The 18499-nt window shown below is 47.8% G+C and overlaps 12 non-coding genes across 12 annotated transcripts; all 12 read right to left on the bottom strand.

Moving 5' to 3' along the window:
- Window positions 1-795: 795 nt before the first annotated feature.
- LOC142687554 (U2 spliceosomal RNA) lies at window positions 796-986 on the bottom strand. The gene has a single exon (XR_012856768.1). It is a non-coding gene; the product is annotated as a U2 spliceosomal RNA (small nuclear RNA).
- Window positions 987-2278: 1292 nt separating this feature from the next.
- Window positions 2279-2469, bottom strand: LOC142687553 (U2 spliceosomal RNA). Its single transcript, XR_012856767.1, has one exon. It is a non-coding gene; the product is annotated as a U2 spliceosomal RNA (small nuclear RNA).
- A 1276-nt stretch (window positions 2470-3745) lies between these two features.
- Window positions 3746-3936, bottom strand: LOC142687552 (U2 spliceosomal RNA). The gene has a single exon (XR_012856766.1). It is a non-coding gene; the product is annotated as a U2 spliceosomal RNA (small nuclear RNA).
- A 1288-nt stretch (window positions 3937-5224) lies between these two features.
- On the bottom strand, window positions 5225-5415 carry LOC142687551 (U2 spliceosomal RNA). The gene has a single exon (XR_012856765.1). It is a non-coding gene; the product is annotated as a U2 spliceosomal RNA (small nuclear RNA).
- Window positions 5416-6715: 1300 nt separating this feature from the next.
- Window positions 6716-6906, bottom strand: LOC142687550 (U2 spliceosomal RNA). Its single transcript, XR_012856764.1, has one exon. It is a non-coding gene; the product is annotated as a U2 spliceosomal RNA (small nuclear RNA).
- Window positions 6907-8202: 1296 nt separating this feature from the next.
- Window positions 8203-8393, bottom strand: LOC142687548 (U2 spliceosomal RNA). Its single transcript, XR_012856762.1, has one exon. It is a non-coding gene; the product is annotated as a U2 spliceosomal RNA (small nuclear RNA).
- Window positions 8394-9689: 1296 nt separating this feature from the next.
- On the bottom strand, window positions 9690-9880 carry LOC142687498 (U2 spliceosomal RNA). The gene has a single exon (XR_012856717.1). It is a non-coding gene; the product is annotated as a U2 spliceosomal RNA (small nuclear RNA).
- Window positions 9881-11172: 1292 nt separating this feature from the next.
- LOC142687547 (U2 spliceosomal RNA) lies at window positions 11173-11363 on the bottom strand. The gene has a single exon (XR_012856761.1). It is a non-coding gene; the product is annotated as a U2 spliceosomal RNA (small nuclear RNA).
- Window positions 11364-12651: 1288 nt separating this feature from the next.
- On the bottom strand, window positions 12652-12842 carry LOC142687546 (U2 spliceosomal RNA). Its single transcript, XR_012856760.1, has one exon. It is a non-coding gene; the product is annotated as a U2 spliceosomal RNA (small nuclear RNA).
- Window positions 12843-14114: 1272 nt separating this feature from the next.
- LOC142687544 (U2 spliceosomal RNA) lies at window positions 14115-14305 on the bottom strand. The gene has a single exon (XR_012856759.1). It is a non-coding gene; the product is annotated as a U2 spliceosomal RNA (small nuclear RNA).
- A 1284-nt stretch (window positions 14306-15589) lies between these two features.
- LOC142687543 (U2 spliceosomal RNA) lies at window positions 15590-15780 on the bottom strand. Its single transcript, XR_012856758.1, has one exon. It is a non-coding gene; the product is annotated as a U2 spliceosomal RNA (small nuclear RNA).
- Window positions 15781-17068: 1288 nt separating this feature from the next.
- Window positions 17069-17259, bottom strand: LOC142687542 (U2 spliceosomal RNA). The gene has a single exon (XR_012856757.1). It is a non-coding gene; the product is annotated as a U2 spliceosomal RNA (small nuclear RNA).
- Between the last annotated feature and the right edge of the window lie 1240 nt (window positions 17260-18499).

Raw genomic sequence — 18499 nt, 5'->3', positions numbered from 1 at the left:
TAAGACGGTGAGGCTCAGTCAGTCACTCAGTGTTGCCTGAGAGGGCAACACTGCAACAGCCGGCCGCCAGGCTGTCTTTTTTTTGCACAGCTAGTTGCCTCCAGGAGGCCACAAGAGGGAGACAAGGGACTGCAAAATGGAAAATAGGCATCCACCAACTTTACAGACAACTTCTCCTTGCTCCTACAACCTCCATCCTTGCACAGTTTGTTATTCTTCTAGGTAACATAGTAACAAATCCAAATTGCTGCTCTCTTTGTAGGCAAGCAAGGCTTTGTTGCAACTGCAATTCTTACTTCTTCTTGAAATGTAGGGACGACAGTACATTCCATCACATCCATCTAGTGTACACAGGTAGGTCCATTGTGGCGGGCAGGCGAGCGGGCGGGCTGCTTTATTGGCTGTTTGCTGTTCCCCTACTCCACTCCACTATTTGACTGTTGTGCTGCATCAATCAATCAATCAATCAATCAATCAATCAATCAATCAATCAATCAGTGGCTGGCTCAGGTGCAGCTCTTTAACTTACCTAAAAGGGAGGGCGGAGAGAAGACAAGGAAGGTGAATGAGGTGTTCCAATGTGAAATGCCGGAAACACAGAAACACAGACGACACACAACAAGAGGTGGCAATCTATTCATTAATTGCATTTAATCAATGAGCTCATTATCACTCATGCATTGTCCAACAGGTGTTGAAATAATGGGATTAAAAGGGGAGATCCCTTCAGAAAGACAGAAACAATAGCAAAGACAAAAAACACTTTTGGAATCTGCTTTTAGTCAACACATAAGGAAAGGGTGCACCGGTCCTGGAAATACTGCAATACCAGGTCAATGCGTGGAGTGGACAGAGCAAGCTCTATTTCCATCTCCCTGTTCTAAAAATCCATTTAATATATGGTCCCCAGATAGGGGACGTATCAGATATTAAACTGATAAGAACAGATACTACACTTGATCTTAGCCAAAAGGCCGAGAAGCGATAACCCGAACGGGCCGCGCGTTGCCCGAGCCTGCCCGATACTGCTGTTCAGCCCTTGCAGCGATTCAGCCTACTTCTAGGCAATTCCATGGGGCCCTGCAGGCTCACACACTCACAGCTACACGGGAGGTGAATAAAGGCCGGAGAGGAAGCCAGACAGGATTTGCTTCTTTTGCTTGCACCACAATGCAGTGCTGAAAGAGGAGGAATCGACATAAAAACGCCTTCCTGGCAACGCCCAAATGCCCTGCTGCCATGCAGATAAACACTGGCAGCGGCAGCAAGTGCATGCCCACAGCCACCCCTTGTTCCTTCACACCTTGTATCAGCTGTAATCCAGTCCAGTCCAGTGCTGCCTGCTGAGCAGCACTGACCAACACTGCCTGGGCCCAGGCTTTTATCTCTGAGGCCCCATTATGATGTCAGAAAGCTGGCTCTGGAATCCTGAGGGCTCCACTATGACACGTGCAAAGTTCCGTCTGAACTTTATATAAGACGGTGAGGCTCAGTCAGTCACTCAGTGTTGCCTGAGAGGGCAACACTGCAACAGCCGGCCGCCAGGCTGTCTTTTTTTTGCACAGCTAGTTGCCTCCAGGAGGCCACAAGAGGGAGACAAGGGACTGCAAAATGGAAAATAGGCATCCACCAACTTTACAGACAACTTCTCCTTGCTCCTACAACCTCCATCCTTGCACAGTTTGTTATTCTTCTAGGTAACATAGTAACAAATCCAAATTGCTGCTCTCTTTGTAGGCAAGCAAGGCTTTGTTGCAACTGCAATTCTTACTTCTTCTTGAAATGTAGGGACGACAGTACATTCCATCACATCCATCTAGTGTACACAGGTAGGTCCATTGTGGCGGGCAGGCGAGCGGGCGGGCTGCTTTATTGGCTGTTTGCTGTTCCCCTACTCCACTCCACTATTTGACTGTTGTGCTGCATCAATCAATCAATCAATCAATCAATCAATCAATCAATCAATCAATCAATCAATCAGTGGCTGGCTCAGGTGCAGCTCTTTAACTTACCTAAAAGGGAGGGCGGAGAGAAGACAAGGAAGGTGAATGAGGTGTTCCAATGTGAAATGCCGGAAACACAGAAACACAGACGACACACAACAAGAGGTGGCAATCTATTCATTAATTGCATTTAATCAATGAGCTCATTATCACTCATGCATTGTCCAACAGGTGTTGAAATAATGGGATTAAAAGGGGAGATCCCTTCAGAAAGACAGAAACAATAGCAAAGACAAAAAACACTTTTGGAATCTGCTTTTAGTCAACACATAAGGAAAGGGTGCACCGGTCCTGGAAATACTGCAATACCAGGTCAATGCGTGGAGTGGACAGAGCAAGCTCTATTTCCATCTCCCTGTTCTAAAAATCCATTTAATATATGGTCCCCAGATAGGGGACGTATCAGATATTAAACTGATAAGAACAGATACTACACTTGATCTTAGCCAAAAGGCCGAGAAGCGATAACCCGAACGGGCCGCGCGTTGCCCGAGCCTGCCCGATACTGCTGTTCAGCCCTTGCAGCGATTCAGCCTACTTCTAGGCAATTCCATGGGGCCCTGCAGGCTCACACACTCACAGCTACACGGGAGGTGAATAAAGGCCGGAGAGGAAGCCAGACAGGATTTGCTTCTTTTGCTTGCACCACAATGCAGTGCTGAAAGAGGAGGAATCTACATAAAAACGCCTTCCTGGCAACGCCCAAATGCCCTGCTGCCATGCAGATAAACACTGGCAGCGGCAGCAAGTGCATGCCCACAGCCACCCCTTGTTCCTTCACACCTTGTATCAGCTGTAATCCAGTCCAGTCCAGTGCTGCCTGCTGAGCAGCACTGACCAACACTGCCTGGGCCCAGGCTTTTATCTCTGAGGCCCCATTATGATGTCAGAAAGCTGGCTCTGGAATCCTGAGGGCTCCACTATGACACGTGCAAAGTTCCGTTTGAACTTTATATAAGACGGTGAGGCTCAGTCAGTCACTCAGTGTTGCCTGAGAGGGCAACACTGCAACAGCCGGCCGCCAGGCTGTCTTTTTTTTGCACAGCTAGTTGCCTCCAGGAGGCCACAAGAGGGAGACAAGGGACTGCAAAATGGAAAATAGGCATCCACCAACTTTACAGACAACTTCTCCTTGCTCCTACAACCTCCATCCTTGCACAGTTTGTTATTCTTCTAGGTAACATAGTAACAAATCCAAATTGCTGCTCTCTTTGTAGGCAAGCAAGGCTTTGTTGCAACTGCAATTCTTACTTCTTCTTGAAATGTAGGGACGACAGTACATTCCATCACATCCATCTAGTGTACACAGGTAGGTCCATTGTGGCGGGCAGGCGAGCGGGCGGGCTGCTTTATTGGCTGTTTGCTGTTCCCCTACTCCACTCCACTATTTGACTGTTGTGCTGCATCAATCAATCAATCAATCAATCAATCAATCAATCAATCAGTGGCTGGCTCAGGTGCAGCTCTTTAACTTACCTAAAAGGGAGGGCGGAGAGAAGACAAGGAAGGTGAATGAGGTGTTCCAATGTGAAATGCCGGAAACACAGAAACACAGACGACACACAACAAGAGGTGGCAATCTATTCATTAATTGCATTTAATCAATGAGCTCATTATCACTCATGCATTGTCCAACAGGTGTTGAAATAATGGGATTAAAAGGGGAGATCCCTTCAGAAAGACAGAAACAATAGCAAAGACAAAAAACACTTTTGGAATCTGCTTTTAGTCAACACATAAGGAAAGGGTGCACCGGTCCTGGAAATACTGCAATACCAGGTCAATGCGTGGAGTGGACAGAGCAAGCTCTATTTCCATCTCCCTGTTCTAAAAATCCATTTAATATATGGTCCCCAGATAGGGGACGTATCAGATATTAAACTGATAAGAACAGATACTACACTTGATCTTAGCCAAAAGGCCGAGAAGCGATAACCCGAACGGGCCGCGCGTTGCCCGAGCCTGCCCGATACTGCTGTTCAGCCCTTGCAGCGATTCAGCCTACTTCTAGGCAATTCCATGGGGCCCTGCAGGCTCACACACTCACAGCTACACGGGAGGTGAATAAAGGCCGGAGAGGAAGCCAGACAGGATTTGCTTCTTTTGCTTGCACCACAATGCAGTGCTGAAAGAGGAGGAATCTACATAAAAACGCCTTCCTGGCAACGCCCAAATGCCCTGCTGCCATGCAGATAAACACTGGCAGCGGCAGCAAGTGCATGCCCACAGCCACCCCTTGTTCCTTCACACCTTGTATCAGCTGTAATCCAGTCCAGTCCAGTGCTGCCTGCTGAGCAGCACTGACCAACACTGCCTGGGCCCAGGCTTTTATCTCTGAGGCCCCATTATGATGTCAGAAAGCTGGCTCTGGAATCCTGAGGGCTCCACTATGACACGTGCAAAGTTCCGTCTGAACTTTATATAAGACGGTGAGGCTCAGTCAGTCACTCAGTGTTGCCTGAGAGGGCAACACTGCAACAGCCGGCCGCCAGGCTGTCTTTTTTTTGCACAGCTAGTTGCCTCCAGGAGGCCACAAGAGGGAGACAAGGGACTGCAAAATGGAAAATAGGCATCCACCAACTTTACAGACAACTTCTCCTTGCTCCTACAACCTCCATCCTTGCACAGTTTGTTATTCTTCTAGGTAACATAGTAACAAATCCAAATTGCTGCTCTCTTTGTAGGCAAGCAAGGCTTTGTTGCAACTGCAATTCTTACTTCTTCTTGAAATGTAGGGACGACAGTACATTCCATCACATCCATCTAGTGTACACAGGTAGGTCCATTGTGGCGGGCAGGCGAGCGGGCGGGCTGCTTTATTGGCTGTTTGCTGTTCCCCTACTCCACTCCACTATTTGACTGTTGTGCTGCATCAATCAATCAATCAATCAATCAATCAATCAATCAATCAATCAATCAATCAGTGGCTGGCTCAGGTGCAGCTCTTTAACTTACCTAAAAGGGAGGGCGGAGAGAAGACAAGGAAGGTGAATGAGGTGTTCCAATGTGAAATGCCGGAAACACAGAAACACAGACGACACACAACAAGAGGTGGCAATCTATTCATTAATTGCATTTAATCAATGAGCTCATTATCACTCATGCATTGTCCAACAGGTGTTGAAATAATGGGATTAAAAGGGGAGATCCCTTCAGAAAGACAGAAACAATAGCAAAGACAAAAAACACTTTTGGAATCTGCTTTTAGTCAACACATAAGGAAAGGGTGCACCGGTCCTGGAAATACTGCAATACCAGGTCAATGCGTGGAGTGGACAGAGCAAGCTCTATTTCCATCTCCCTGTTCTAAAAATCCATTTAATATATGGTCCCCAGATAGGGGACGTATCAGATATTAAACTGATAAGAACAGATACTACACTTGATCTTAGCCAAAAGGCCGAGAAGCGATAACCCGAACGGGCCGCGCGTTGCCCGAGCCTGCCCGATACTGCTGTTCAGCCCTTGCAGCGATTCAGCCTACTTCTAGGCAATTCCATGGGGCCCTGCAGGCTCACACACTCACAGCTACACGGGAGGTGAATAAAGGCCGGAGAGGAAGCCAGACAGGATTTGCTTCTTTTGCTTGCACCACAATGCAGTGCTGAAAGAGGAGGAATCTACATAAAAACGCCTTCCTGGCAACGCCCAAATGCCCTGCTGCCATGCAGATAAACACTGGCAGCGGCAGCAAGTGCATGCCCACAGCCACCCCTTGTTCCTTCACACCTTGTATCAGCTGTAATCCAGTCCAGTCCAGTGCTGCCTGCTGAGCAGCACTGACCAACACTGCCTGGGCCCAGGCTTTTATCTCTGAGGCCCCATTATGATGTCAGAAAGCTGGCTCTGGAATCCTGAGGGCTCCACTATGACACGTGCAAAGTTCCGTCTGAACTTTATATAAGACGGTGAGGCTCAGTCAGTCACTCAGTGTTGCCTGAGAGGGCAACACTGCAACAGCCGGCCGCCAGGCTGTCTTTTTTTTGCACAGCTAGTTGCCTCCAGGAGGCCACAAGAGGGAGACAAGGGACTGCAAAATGGAAAATAGGCATCCACCAACTTTACAGACAACTTCTCCTTGCTCCTACAACCTCCATCCTTGCACAGTTTGTTATTCTTCTAGGTAACATAGTAACAAATCCAAATTGCTGCTCTCTTTGTAGGCAAGCAAGGCTTTGTTGCAACTGCAATTCTTACTTCTTCTTGAAATGTAGGGACGACAGTACATTCCATCACATCCATCTAGTGTACACAGGTAGGTCCATTGTGGCGGGCAGGCGAGCGGGCGGGCTGCTTTATTGGCTGTTTGCTGTTCCCCTACTCCACTCCACTATTTGACTGTTGTGCTGCATCAATCAATCAATCAATCAATCAATCAATCAATCAATCAATCAATCAATCAATCAATCAATCAGTGGCTGGCTCAGGTGCAGCTCTTTAACTTACCTAAAAGGGAGGGCGGAGAGAAGACAAGGAAGGTGAATGAGGTGTTCCAATGTGAAATGCCGGAAACACAGAAACACAGACGACACACAACAAGAGGTGGCAATCTATTCATTAATTGCATTTAATCAATGAGCTCATTATCACTCATGCATTGTCCAACAGGTGTTGAAATAATGGGATTAAAAGGGGAGATCCCTTCAGAAAGACAGAAACAATAGCAAAGACAAAAAACACTTTTGGAATCTGCTTTTAGTCAACACATAAGGAAAGGGTGCACCGGTCCTGGAAATACTGCAATACCAGGTCAATGCGTGGAGTGGACAGAGCAAGCTCTATTTCCATCTCCCTGTTCTAAAAATCCATTTAATATATGGTCCCCAGATAGGGGACGTATCAGATATTAAACTGATAAGAACAGATACTACACTTGATCTTAGCCAAAAGGCCGAGAAGCGATAACCCGAACGGGCCGCGCGTTGCCCGAGCCTGCCCGATACTGCTGTTCAGCCCTTGCAGCGATTCAGCCTACTTCTAGGCAATTCCATGGGGCCCTGCAGGCTCACACACTCACAGCTACACGGGAGGTGAATAAAGGCCGGAGAGGAAGCCAGACAGGATTTGCTTCTTTTGCTTGCACCACAATGCAGTGCTGAAAGAGGAGGAATCTACATAAAAACGCCTTCCTGGCAACGCCCAAATGCCCTGCTGCCATGCAGATAAACACTGGCAGCGGCAGCAAGTGCATGCCCACAGCCACCCCTTGTTCCTTCACACCTTGTATCAGCTGTAATCCAGTCCAGTCCAGTGCTGCCTGCTGAGCAGCACTGACCAACACTGCCTGGGCCCAGGCTTTTATCTCTGAGGCCCCATTATGATGTCAGAAAGCTGGCTCTGGAATCCTGAGGGCTCCACTATGACACGTGCAAAGTTCCGTCTGAACTTTATATAAGACGGTGAGGCTCAGTCAGTCACTCAGTGTTGCCTGAGAGGGCAACACTGCAACAGCCGGCCGCCAGGCTGTCTTTTTTTTGCACAGCTAGTTGCCTCCAGGAGGCCACAAGAGGGAGACAAGGGACTGCAAAATGGAAAATAGGCATCCACCAACTTTACAGACAACTTCTCCTTGCTCCTACAACCTCCATCCTTGCACAGTTTGTTATTCTTCTAGGTAACATAGTAACAAATCCAAATTGCTGCTCTCTTTGTAGGCAAGCAAGGCTTTGTTGCAACTGCAATTCTTACTTCTTCTTGAAATGTAGGGACGACAGTACATTCCATCACATCCATCTAGTGTACACAGGTAGGTCCATTGTGGCGGGCAGGCGAGCGGGCGGGCTGCTTTATTGGCTGTTTGCTGTTCCCCTACTCCACTCCACTATTTGACTGTTGTGCTGCATCAATCAATCAATCAATCAATCAATCAATCAATCAATCAATCAATCAATCAATCAATCAGTGGCTGGCTCAGGTGCAGCTCTTTAACTTACCTAAAAGGGAGGGCGGAGAGAAGACAAGGAAGGTGAATGAGGTGTTCCAATGTGAAATGCCGGAAACACAGAAACACAGACGACACACAACAAGAGGTGGCAATCTATTCATTAATTGCATTTAATCAATGAGCTCATTATCACTCATGCATTGTCCAACAGGTGTTGAAATAATGGGATTAAAAGGGGAGATCCCTTCAGAAAGACAGAAACAATAGCAAAGACAAAAAACACTTTTGGAATCTGCTTTTAGTCAACACATAAGGAAAGGGTGCACCGGTCCTGGAAATACTGCAATACCAGGTCAATGCGTGGAGTGGACAGAGCAAGCTCTATTTCCATCTCCCTGTTCTAAAAATCCATTTAATATATGGTCCCCAGATAGGGGACGTATCAGATATTAAACTGATAAGAACAGATACTACACTTGATCTTAGCCAAAAGGCCGAGAAGCGATAACCCGAACGGGCCGCGCGTTGCCCGAGCCTGCCCGATACTGCTGTTCAGCCCTTGCAGCGATTCAGCCTACTTCTAGGCAATTCCATGGGGCCCTGCAGGCTCACACACTCACAGCTACACGGGAGGTGAATAAAGGCCGGAGAGGAAGCCAGACAGGATTTGCTTCTTTTGCTTGCACCACAATGCAGTGCTGAAAGAGGAGGAATCTACATAAAAACGCCTTCCTGGCAACGCCCAAATGCCCTGCTGCCATGCAGATAAACACTGGCAGCGGCAGCAAGTGCATGCCCACAGCCACCCCTTGTTCCTTCACACCTTGTATCAGCTGTAATCCAGTCCAGTCCAGTGCTGCCTGCTGAGCAGCACTGACCAACACTGCCTGGGCCCAGGCTTTTATCTCTGAGGCCCCATTATGATGTCAGAAAGCTGGCTCTGGAATCCTGAGGGCTCCACTATGACACGTGCAAAGTTCCGTCTGAACTTTATATAAGACGGTGAGGCTCAGTCAGTCACTCAGTGTTGCCTGAGAGGGCAACACTGCAACAGCCGGCCGCCAGGCTGTCTTTTTTTTGCACAGCTAGTTGCCTCCAGGAGGCCACAAGAGGGAGACAAGGGACTGCAAAATGGAAAATAGGCATCCACCAACTTTACAGACAACTTCTCCTTGCTCCTACAACCTCCATCCTTGCACAGTTTGTTATTCTTCTAGGTAACATAGTAACAAATCCAAATTGCTGCTCTCTTTGTAGGCAAGCAAGGCTTTGTTGCAACTGCAATTCTTACTTCTTCTTGAAATGTAGGGACGACAGTACATTCCATCACATCCATCTAGTGTACACAGGTAGGTCCATTGTGGCGGGCAGGCGAGCGGGCGGGCTGCTTTATTGGCTGTTTGCTGTTCCCCTACTCCACTCCACTATTTGACTGTTGTGCTGCATCAATCAATCAATCAATCAATCAATCAATCAATCAATCAATCAATCAATCAATCAATCAGTGGCTGGCTCAGGTGCAGCTCTTTAACTTACCTAAAAGGGAGGGCGGAGAGAAGACAAGGAAGGTGAATGAGGTGTTCCAATGTGAAATGCCGGAAACACAGAAACACAGACGACACACAACAAGAGGTGGCAATCTATTCATTAATTGCATTTAATCAATGAGCTCATTATCACTCATGCATTGTCCAACAGGTGTTGAAATAATGGGATTAAAAGGGGAGATCCCTTCAGAAAGACAGAAACAATAGCAAAGACAAAAAACACTTTTGGAATCTGCTTTTAGTCAACACATAAGGAAAGGGTGCACCGGTCCTGGAAATACTGCAATACCAGGTCAATGCGTGGAGTGGACAGAGCAAGCTCTATTTCCATCTCCCTGTTCTAAAAATCCATTTAATATATGGTCCCCAGATAGGGGACGTATCAGATATTAAACTGATAAGAACAGATACTACACTTGATCCTAGCCAAAAGGCCGAGAAGCGATAACCCGAACGGGCCGCGCGTTGCCCGAGCCTGCCCGATACTGCTGTTCAGCCCTTGCAGCGATTCAGCCTACTTCTAGGCAATTCCATGGGGCCCTGCAGGCTCACACACTCACAGCTACACGGGAGGTGAATAAAGGCCGGAGAGGAAGCCAGACAGGATTTGCTTCTTTTGCTTGCACCACAATGCAGTGCTGAAAGAGGAGGAATCTACATAAAAACGCCTTCCTGGCAACGCCCAAATGCCCTGCTGCCATGCAGATAAACACTGGCAGCGGCAGCAAGTGCATGCCCACAGCCACCCCTTGTTCCTTCACACCTTGTATCAGCTGTAATCCAGTCCAGTCCAGTGCTGCCTGCTGAGCAGCACTGACCAACACTGCCTGGGCCCAGGCTTTTATCTCTGAGGCCCCATTATGATGTCAGAAAGCTGGCTCTGGAATCCTGAGGGCTCCACTATGACACGTGCAAAGTTCCGTCTGAACTTTATATAAGACGGTGAGGCTCAGTCAGTCACTCAGTGTTGCCTGAGAGGGCAACACTGCAACAGCCGGCCGCCAGGCTGTCTTTTTTTTGCACAGCTAGTTGCCTCCAGGAGGCCACAAGAGGGAGACAAGGGACTGCAAAATGGAAAATAGGCATCCACCAACTTTACAGACAACTTCTCCTTGCTCCTACAACCTCCATCCTTGCACAGTTTGTTATTCTTCTAGGTAACATAGTAACAAATCCAAATTGCTGCTCTCTTTGTAGGCAAGCAAGGCTTTGTTGCAACTGCAATTCTTACTTCTTCTTGAAATGTAGGGACGACAGTACATTCCATCACATCCATCTAGTGTACACAGGTAGGTCCATTGTGGCGGGCAGGCGAGCGGGCGGGCTGCTTTATTGGCTGTTTGCTGTTCCCCTACTCCACTCCACTATTTGACTGTTGTGCTGCATCAATCAATCAATCAATCAATCAATCAATCAATCAATCAATCAATCAATCAATCAGTGGCTGGCTCAGGTGCAGCTCTTTAACTTACCTAAAAGGGAGGGCGGAGAGAAGACAAGGAAGGTGAATGAGGTGTTCCAATGTGAAATGCCGGAAACACAGAAACACAGACGACACACAACAAGAGGTGGCAATCTATTCATTAATTGCATTTAATCAATGAGCTCATTATCACTCATGCATTGTCCAACAGGTGTTGAAATAATGGGATTAAAAGGGGAGATCCCTTCAGAAAAACAGAAACAATAGCAAAGACAAAAAACACTTTTGGAATCTGCTTTTAGTCAACACATAAGGAAAGGGTGCACCGGTCCTGGAAATACTGCAATACCAGGTCAATGCGTGGAGTGGACAGAGCAAGCTCTATTTCCATCTCCCTGTTCTAAAAATCCATTTAATATATGGTCCCCAGATAGGGGACGTATCAGATATTAAACTGATAAGAACAGATACTACACTTGATCTTAGCCAAAAGGCCGAGAAGCGATAACCCGAACGGGCCGCGCGTTGCCCGAGCCTGCCCGATACTGCTGTTCAGCCCTTGCAGCGATTCACCCTACTTCTAGGCAATTCCATGGGGCCCTGCAGGCTCACACACTCACAGCTACACGGGAGGTGAATAAAGGCCGGAGAGGAAGCCAGACAGGATTTGCTTCTTTTGCTTGCACCACAATGCAGTGCTGAAAGAGGAGGAATCTACATAAAAACGCCTTCCTGGCAACGCCCAAATGCCCTGCTGCCATGCAGATAAACACTGGCAGCGGCAGCAAGTGCATGCCCACAGCCACCCCTTGTTCCTTCACACCTTGTATCAGCTGTAATCCAGTCCAGTCCAGTGCTGCCTGCTGAGCAGCACTGACCAACACTGCCTGGGCCCAGGCTTTTATCTCTGAGGCCCCATTATGATGTCAGAAAGCTGGCTCTGGAATCCTGAGGGCTCCACTATGACACGTGCAAAGTTCCGTCTGAACTTTATATAAGACGGTGAGGCTCAGTCAGTCACTCAGTGTTGCCTGAGAGGGCAACACTGCAACAGCCGGCCGCCAGGCTGTCTTTTTTTTGCACAGCTAGTTGCCTCCAGGAGGCCACAAGAGGGAGACAAGGGACTGCAAAATGGAAAATAGGCATCCACCAACTTTACAGACAACTTCTCCTTGCTCCTACAACCTCCATCCTTGCACAGTTTGTTATTCTTCTAGGTAACATAGTAACAAATCCAAATTGCTGCTCTCTTTGTAGGCAAGCAAGGCTTTGTTGCAACTGCAATTCTTACTTCTTCTTGAAATGTAGGGACGACAGTACATTCCATCACATCCATCTAGTGTACACAGGTAGGTCCATTGTGGCGGGCAGGCGAGCGGGCGGGCTGCTTTATTGGCTGTTTGCTGTTCCCCTACTCCACTCCACTATTTGACTGTTGTGCTGCATCAATCAATCAATCAATCAATCAATCAATCAATCAATCAATCAATCAATCAGTGGCTGGCTCAGGTGCAGCTCTTTAACTTACCTAAAAGGGAGGGCGGAGAGAAGACAAGGAAGGTGAATGAGGTGTTCCAATGTGAAATGCCGGAAACACAGAAACACAGACGACACACAACAAGAGGTGGCAATCTATTCATTAATTGCATTTAATCAATGAGCTCATTATCACTCATGCATTGTCCAACAGGTGTTGAAATAATTGGATTAAAAGGGGAGATCCCTTCAGAAAGACAGAAACAATAGCAAAGACAAAAAACACTTTTGGAATCTGCTTTTAGTCAACACATAAGGAAAGGGTGCACCGGTCCTGGAAATACTGCAATACCAGGTCAATGCGTGGAGTGGACAGAGCAAGCTCTATTTCCATCTCCCTGTTCTAAAAATCCATTTAATATATGGTCCCCAGATAGGGGACGTATCAGATATTAAACTGATAAGAACAGATACTACACTTGATCTTAGCCAAAAGGCCGAGAAGCGATAACCCGAACGGGCCGCGCGTTGCCCGAGCCTGCCCGATACTGCTGTTCAGCCCTTGCAGCGATTCAGCCTACTTCTAGGCAATTCCATGGGGCCCTGCAGGCTCACACACTCACAGCTACACGGGAGGTGAATAAAGGCCGGAGAGGAAGCCAGACAGGATTTGCTTCTTTTGCTTGCACCACAATGCAGTGCTGAAAGAGGAGGAATCTACATAAAAACGCCTTCCTGGCAACGCCCAAATGCCCTGCTGCCATGCAGATAAACACTGGCAGCGGCAGCAAGTGCATGCCCACAGCCACCCCTTGTTCCTTCACACCTTGTATCAGCTGTAATCCAGTCCAGTCCAGTGCTGCCTGCTGAGCAGCACTGACCAACACTGCCTGGGCCCAGGCTTTTATCTCTGAGGCCCCATTATGATGTCAGAAAGCTGGCTCTGGAATCCTGAGGGCTCCACTATGACACGTGCAAAGTTCCGTCTGAACTTTATATAAGACGGTGAGGCTCAGTCAGTCACTCAGTGTTGCCTGAGAGGGCAACACTGCAACAGCCGGCCGCCAGGCTGTCTTTTTTTTGCACAGCTAGTTGCCTCCAGGAGGCCACAAGAGGGAGACAAGGGACTGCAAAATGGAAAATAGGCATCCACCAACTTTACAGACAACTTCTCCTTGCTCCTACAACCTCCATCCTTGCACAGTTTGTTATTCTTCTAGGTAACATAGTAACAAATCCAAATTGCTGCTCTCTTTGTAGGCAAGCAAGGCTTTGTTGCAACTGCAATTCTTACTTCTTCTTGAAATGTAGGGACGACAGTACATTCCATCACATCCATCTAGTGTATACAGGTAGGTCCATTGTGGCGGGCAGGCGAGCGGGCGGGCTGCTTTATTGGCTGTTTGCTGTTCCCCTACTCCACTCCACTATTTGACTGTTGTGCTGCATCAATCAATCAATCAATCAATCAATCAATCAATCAGTGGCTGGCTCAGGTGCAGCTCTTTAACTTACCTAAAAGGGAGGGCGGAGAGAAGACAAGGAAGGTGAATGAGGTGTTCCAATGTGAAATGCCGGAAACACAGAAACACAGACGACACACAACAAGAGGTGGCAATCTATTCATTAATTGCATTTAATCAATGAGCTCATTATCACTCATGCATTGTCCAACAGGTGTTGAAATAATGGGATTAAAAGGGGAGATCCCTTCAGAAAGACAGAAACAATAGCAAAGACAAAAAACACTTTTGGAATCTGCTTTTAGTCAACACATAAGGAAAGGGTGCACCGGTCCTGGAAATACTGCAATACCAGGTCAATGCGTGGAGTGGACAGAGCAAGCTCTATTTCCATCTCCCTGTTCTAAAAATCCATTTAATATATGGTCCCCAGATAGGGGACGTATCAGATATTAAACTGATAAGAACAGATACTACACTTGATCTTAGCCAAAAGGCCGAGAAGCGATAACCCGAACGGGCCGCGCGTTGCCCGAGCCTGCCCGATACTGCTGTTCAGCCCTTGCAGCGATTCAGCCTACTTCTAGGCAATTCCATGGGGCCCTGCAGGCTCACACACTCACAGCTACACGGGAGGTGAATAAAGGCCGGAGAGGAAGCCAGACAGGATTTGCTTCTTTTGCTTGCACCACAATGCAGTGCTGAAAGAGGAGGAATCTACATAAAAACGCCTTCCTGGCAACGCCCAAATGCCCTGCTGCCATGCAGATAAACACTGGCAGCGGCAGCAAGTGCATGCCCACAGCCACCCCTTGTTCCTTCACACCTTGTATCAGCTGTAATCCAGTCCAGTCCAGTGCTGCCTGCTGAGCAGCACTGACCAACACTGCCTGGGCCCAGGCTTTTATCTCTGAGGCCCCATTATGATGTCAGAAAGCTGGCTCTGGAATCCTGAGGGCTCCACTATGACACGTGCAAAGTTCCGTCTGAACTTTATATAAGACGGTGAGGCTCAGTCAGTCACTCAGTGTTGCCTGAGAGGGCAACACTGCAACAGCCGGCCGCCAGGCTGTCTTTTTTTTGCACAGCTAGTTGCCTCCAGGAGGCCACAAGAGGGAGACAAGGGACTGCAAAATGGAAAATAGGCATCCACCAACTTTACAGACAACTTCTCCTTGCTCCTACAACCTCCATCCTTGCACAGTTTGTTATTCTTCTAGGTAACATAGTAACAAATCCAAATTGCTGCTCTCTTTGTAGGCAAGCAAGGCTTTGTTGCAACTGCAATTCTTACTTCTTCTTGAAATGTAGGGACGACAGTACATTCCATCACATCCATCTAGTGTACACAGGTAGGTCCATTGTGGCGGGCAGGCGAGCGGGCGGGCTGCTTTATTGGCTGTTTGCTGTTCCCCTACTCCACTCCACTATTTGACTGTTGTGCTGCATCAATCAATCAATCAATCAATCAATCAATCAATCAATCAATCAATCAGTGGCTGGCTCAGGTGCAGCTCTTTAACTTACCTAAAAGGGAGGGCGGAGAGAAGACAAGGAAGGTGAATGAGGTGTTCCAATGTGAAATGCCGGAAACACAGAAACACAGACGACACACAACAAGAGGTGGCAATCTATTCATTAATTGCATTTAATCAATGAGCTCATTATCACTCATGCATTGTCCAACAGGTGTTGAAATAATGGGATTAAAAGGGGAGATCCCTTCAGAAAGACAGAAACAATAGCAAAGACAAAAAACACTTTTGGAATCTGCTTTTAGTCAACACATAAGGAAAGGGTGCACCGGTCCTGGAAATACTGCAATACCAGGTCAATGCGTGGAGTGGACAGAGCAAGCTCTATTTCCATCTCCCTGTTCTAAAAATCCATTTAATATATGGTCCCCAGATAGGGGACGTATCAGATATTAAACTGATAAGAACAGATACTACACTTGATCTTAGCCAAAAGGCCGAGAAGCGATAACCCGAACGGGCCGCGCGTTGCCCGAGCCTGCCCGATACTGCTGTTCAGCCCTTGCAGCGATTCAGCCTACTTCTAGGCAATTCCATGGGGCCCTGCAGGCTCACACACTCACAGCTACACGGGAGGTGAATAAAGGCCGGAGAGGAAGCCAGACAGGATTTGCTTCTTTTGCTTGCACCACAATGCAGTGCTGAAAGAGGAGGAATCTACATAAAAACGCCTTCCTGGCAACGCCCAAATGCCCTGCTGCCATGCAGATAAACACTGGCAGCGGCAGCAAGTGCATGCCCACAGCCACCCCTTGTTCCTTCACACCTTGTATCAGCTGTAATCCAGTCCAGTCCAGTGCTGCCTGCTGAGCAGCACTGACCAACACTGCCTGGGCCCAGGCTTTTATCTCTGAGGCCCCATTATGATGTCAGAAAGCTGGCTCTGGAATCCTGAGGGCTCCACTATGACACGTGCAAAGTTCCGTCTGAACTTTATATAAGACGGTGAGGCTCAGTCAGTCACTCAGTGTTGCCTGAGAGGGCAACACTGCAACAGCCGGCCGCCAGGCTGTCTTTTTTTTGCACAGCTAGTTGCCTCCAGGAGGCCACAAGAGGGAGACAAGGGACTGCAAAATGGAAAATAGGCATCCACCAACTTTACAGACAACTTCTCCTTGCTCCTACAACCTCCATTCTTGCACAGTTTGTTATTCTTCTAGGTAACATAGTAACAAATCCAAATTGCTGCTCTCTTTGTAGGCAAGCAAGGCTTTGTTGCAACTGCAATTCTTACTTCTTCTTGAAATGTAGGGACGACAGTACATTCCATCACATCCATCTAGTGTACACAGGTAGGTCCATTGTGGCGGGCAGGCGAGCGGGCGGGCTGCTTTATTGGCTGTTTGCTGTTCCCCTACTCCACTCCACTATTTGACTGTTGTGCTGCATCAATCAATCAATCAATCAATCAATCAATCAATCAATCAATCAATCAATCAGTGGCTGGCTCAGGTGCAGCTCTTTAACTTACCTAAAAGGGAGGGCGGAGAGAAGACAAGGAAGGTGAATGAGGTGTTCCAATGTGAAATGCCGGAAACACAGAAACACAGACGACACACAACAAGAGGTGGCAATCTATTCATTAATTGCATTTAATCAATGAGCTCATTATCACTCATGCATTGTCCAACAGGTGTTGAAATAATGGGATTAAAAGGGGAGATCCCTTCAGAAAGACAGAAACAATAGCAAAGACAAAAAACACTTTTGGAATCTGCTTTTAGTCAACACATAAGGAAAGGGTGCACCGGTCCTGGAAATACTGCAATACCAGGTCAATGCGTGGAGTGGACAGAGCAAGCTCTATTTCCATCTCCCTGTTCTAAAAATCCATTTAATATATGGTCCCCAGATAGGGGACGTATCAGATATTAAACTGATAAGAACAGATACTACACTTGATCTTAGCCAAAAGGCCGAGAAGCGATAACCCGAACGGGCCGCGCGTTGCCCGAGCCTGCCCGATACTGCTGTTCAGCCCTTGCAGCGATTCAGCCTACTTCTAGGCAATTCCATGGGGCCCTGCAGGCTCACACACTCACAGCTACACGGGAGGTGAATAAAGGCCGGAGAGGAAGCCAGACAGGATTTGCTTCTTTTGCTTGCACCACAATGCAGTGCTGAAAGAGGAGGAATCTACATAAAAACGCCTTCCTGGCAACGCCCAAATGCCCTGCTGCCATGCAGATAAACACTGGCAGCGGCAGCAAGTGCATGCCCACAGCCACCCCTTGTTCCTTCACACCTTGTATCAGCTGTAATCCAGTCCAGTCCAGTGCTGCCTGCTGAGCAGCACTGACCAACACTGCCTGGGCCCAGGCTTTTATCTCTGAGGCCCCATTATGATGTCAGAAAGCTGGCTCTGGAATCCTGAGGGCTCCACTATGACACGTGCAAAGTTCCGTCTGAACTTTATATAAGACGGTGAGGCTCAGTCAGTCACTCAGTGTTGCCTGAGAGGGCAACACTGCAACAGCCGGCCGCCAGGCTGTCTTTTTTTTGCACAGCTAGTTGCCTCCAGGAGGCCACAAGAGGGAGACAAGGGACTGCAAAATGGAAAATAGGCATCCACCAACTTTACAGACAACTTCTCCTTGCTCCTACAACCTCCATCCTTGCACAGTTTGTTATTCTTCTACCGTGTTTCCCCGAAAGTAAGACAGTGTCTTACTTTCTTTTTATCCCCAAAAGCCCGACTATGTCTTACTTTCGGGGTATGTCTTATATTGTAAAAAAATTGTCAAATTTTTTTTTTTTTTTTTTTTCACAAACTTTATTTAACTGTTTTACATTTTTTTTTTTTAGTCCCACCAGGGGACTTCACTATGCGATGTGCCGATCGCATATATAATGCTTTGGTATACTTAGTATACCGAAGCATTATTGCCTGTCAGTGTAAAACTGACAGGCAACCTATTAGGTCATGCCTCCGGCATCGCCTAACAGGCAGATGCTGAAGGCAGACCTGGGGGTCTTTGTTAGACCCCCGGCTGTCATGGAAACCCGACGGCGACCCGCGATTTGTTTGCGGGGGCGCCGATCGGGTGACAGAGGGAGCTCCCCCCTCTGTCAAACACATTAAATGCCGCTGTCGCTATTGACAGCGGTATTTAATGGGTTAAACTGCCGGAATCGGCGCGCGCTTCGATTCCGGCAGTTGCAGCAGGA

This window comes from Rhinoderma darwinii (assembly GCF_050947455.1).
Source record: "Rhinoderma darwinii isolate aRhiDar2 chromosome 5 unlocalized genomic scaffold, aRhiDar2.hap1 SUPER_5_unloc_23, whole genome shotgun sequence".
NCBI lineage: Eukaryota > Metazoa > Chordata > Amphibia > Anura > Rhinodermatidae > Rhinoderma > Rhinoderma darwinii.
The sequence above is the reverse complement of the archived record's forward strand: the minus strand, read 5'-3'. Positions and strand labels throughout refer to the sequence as shown.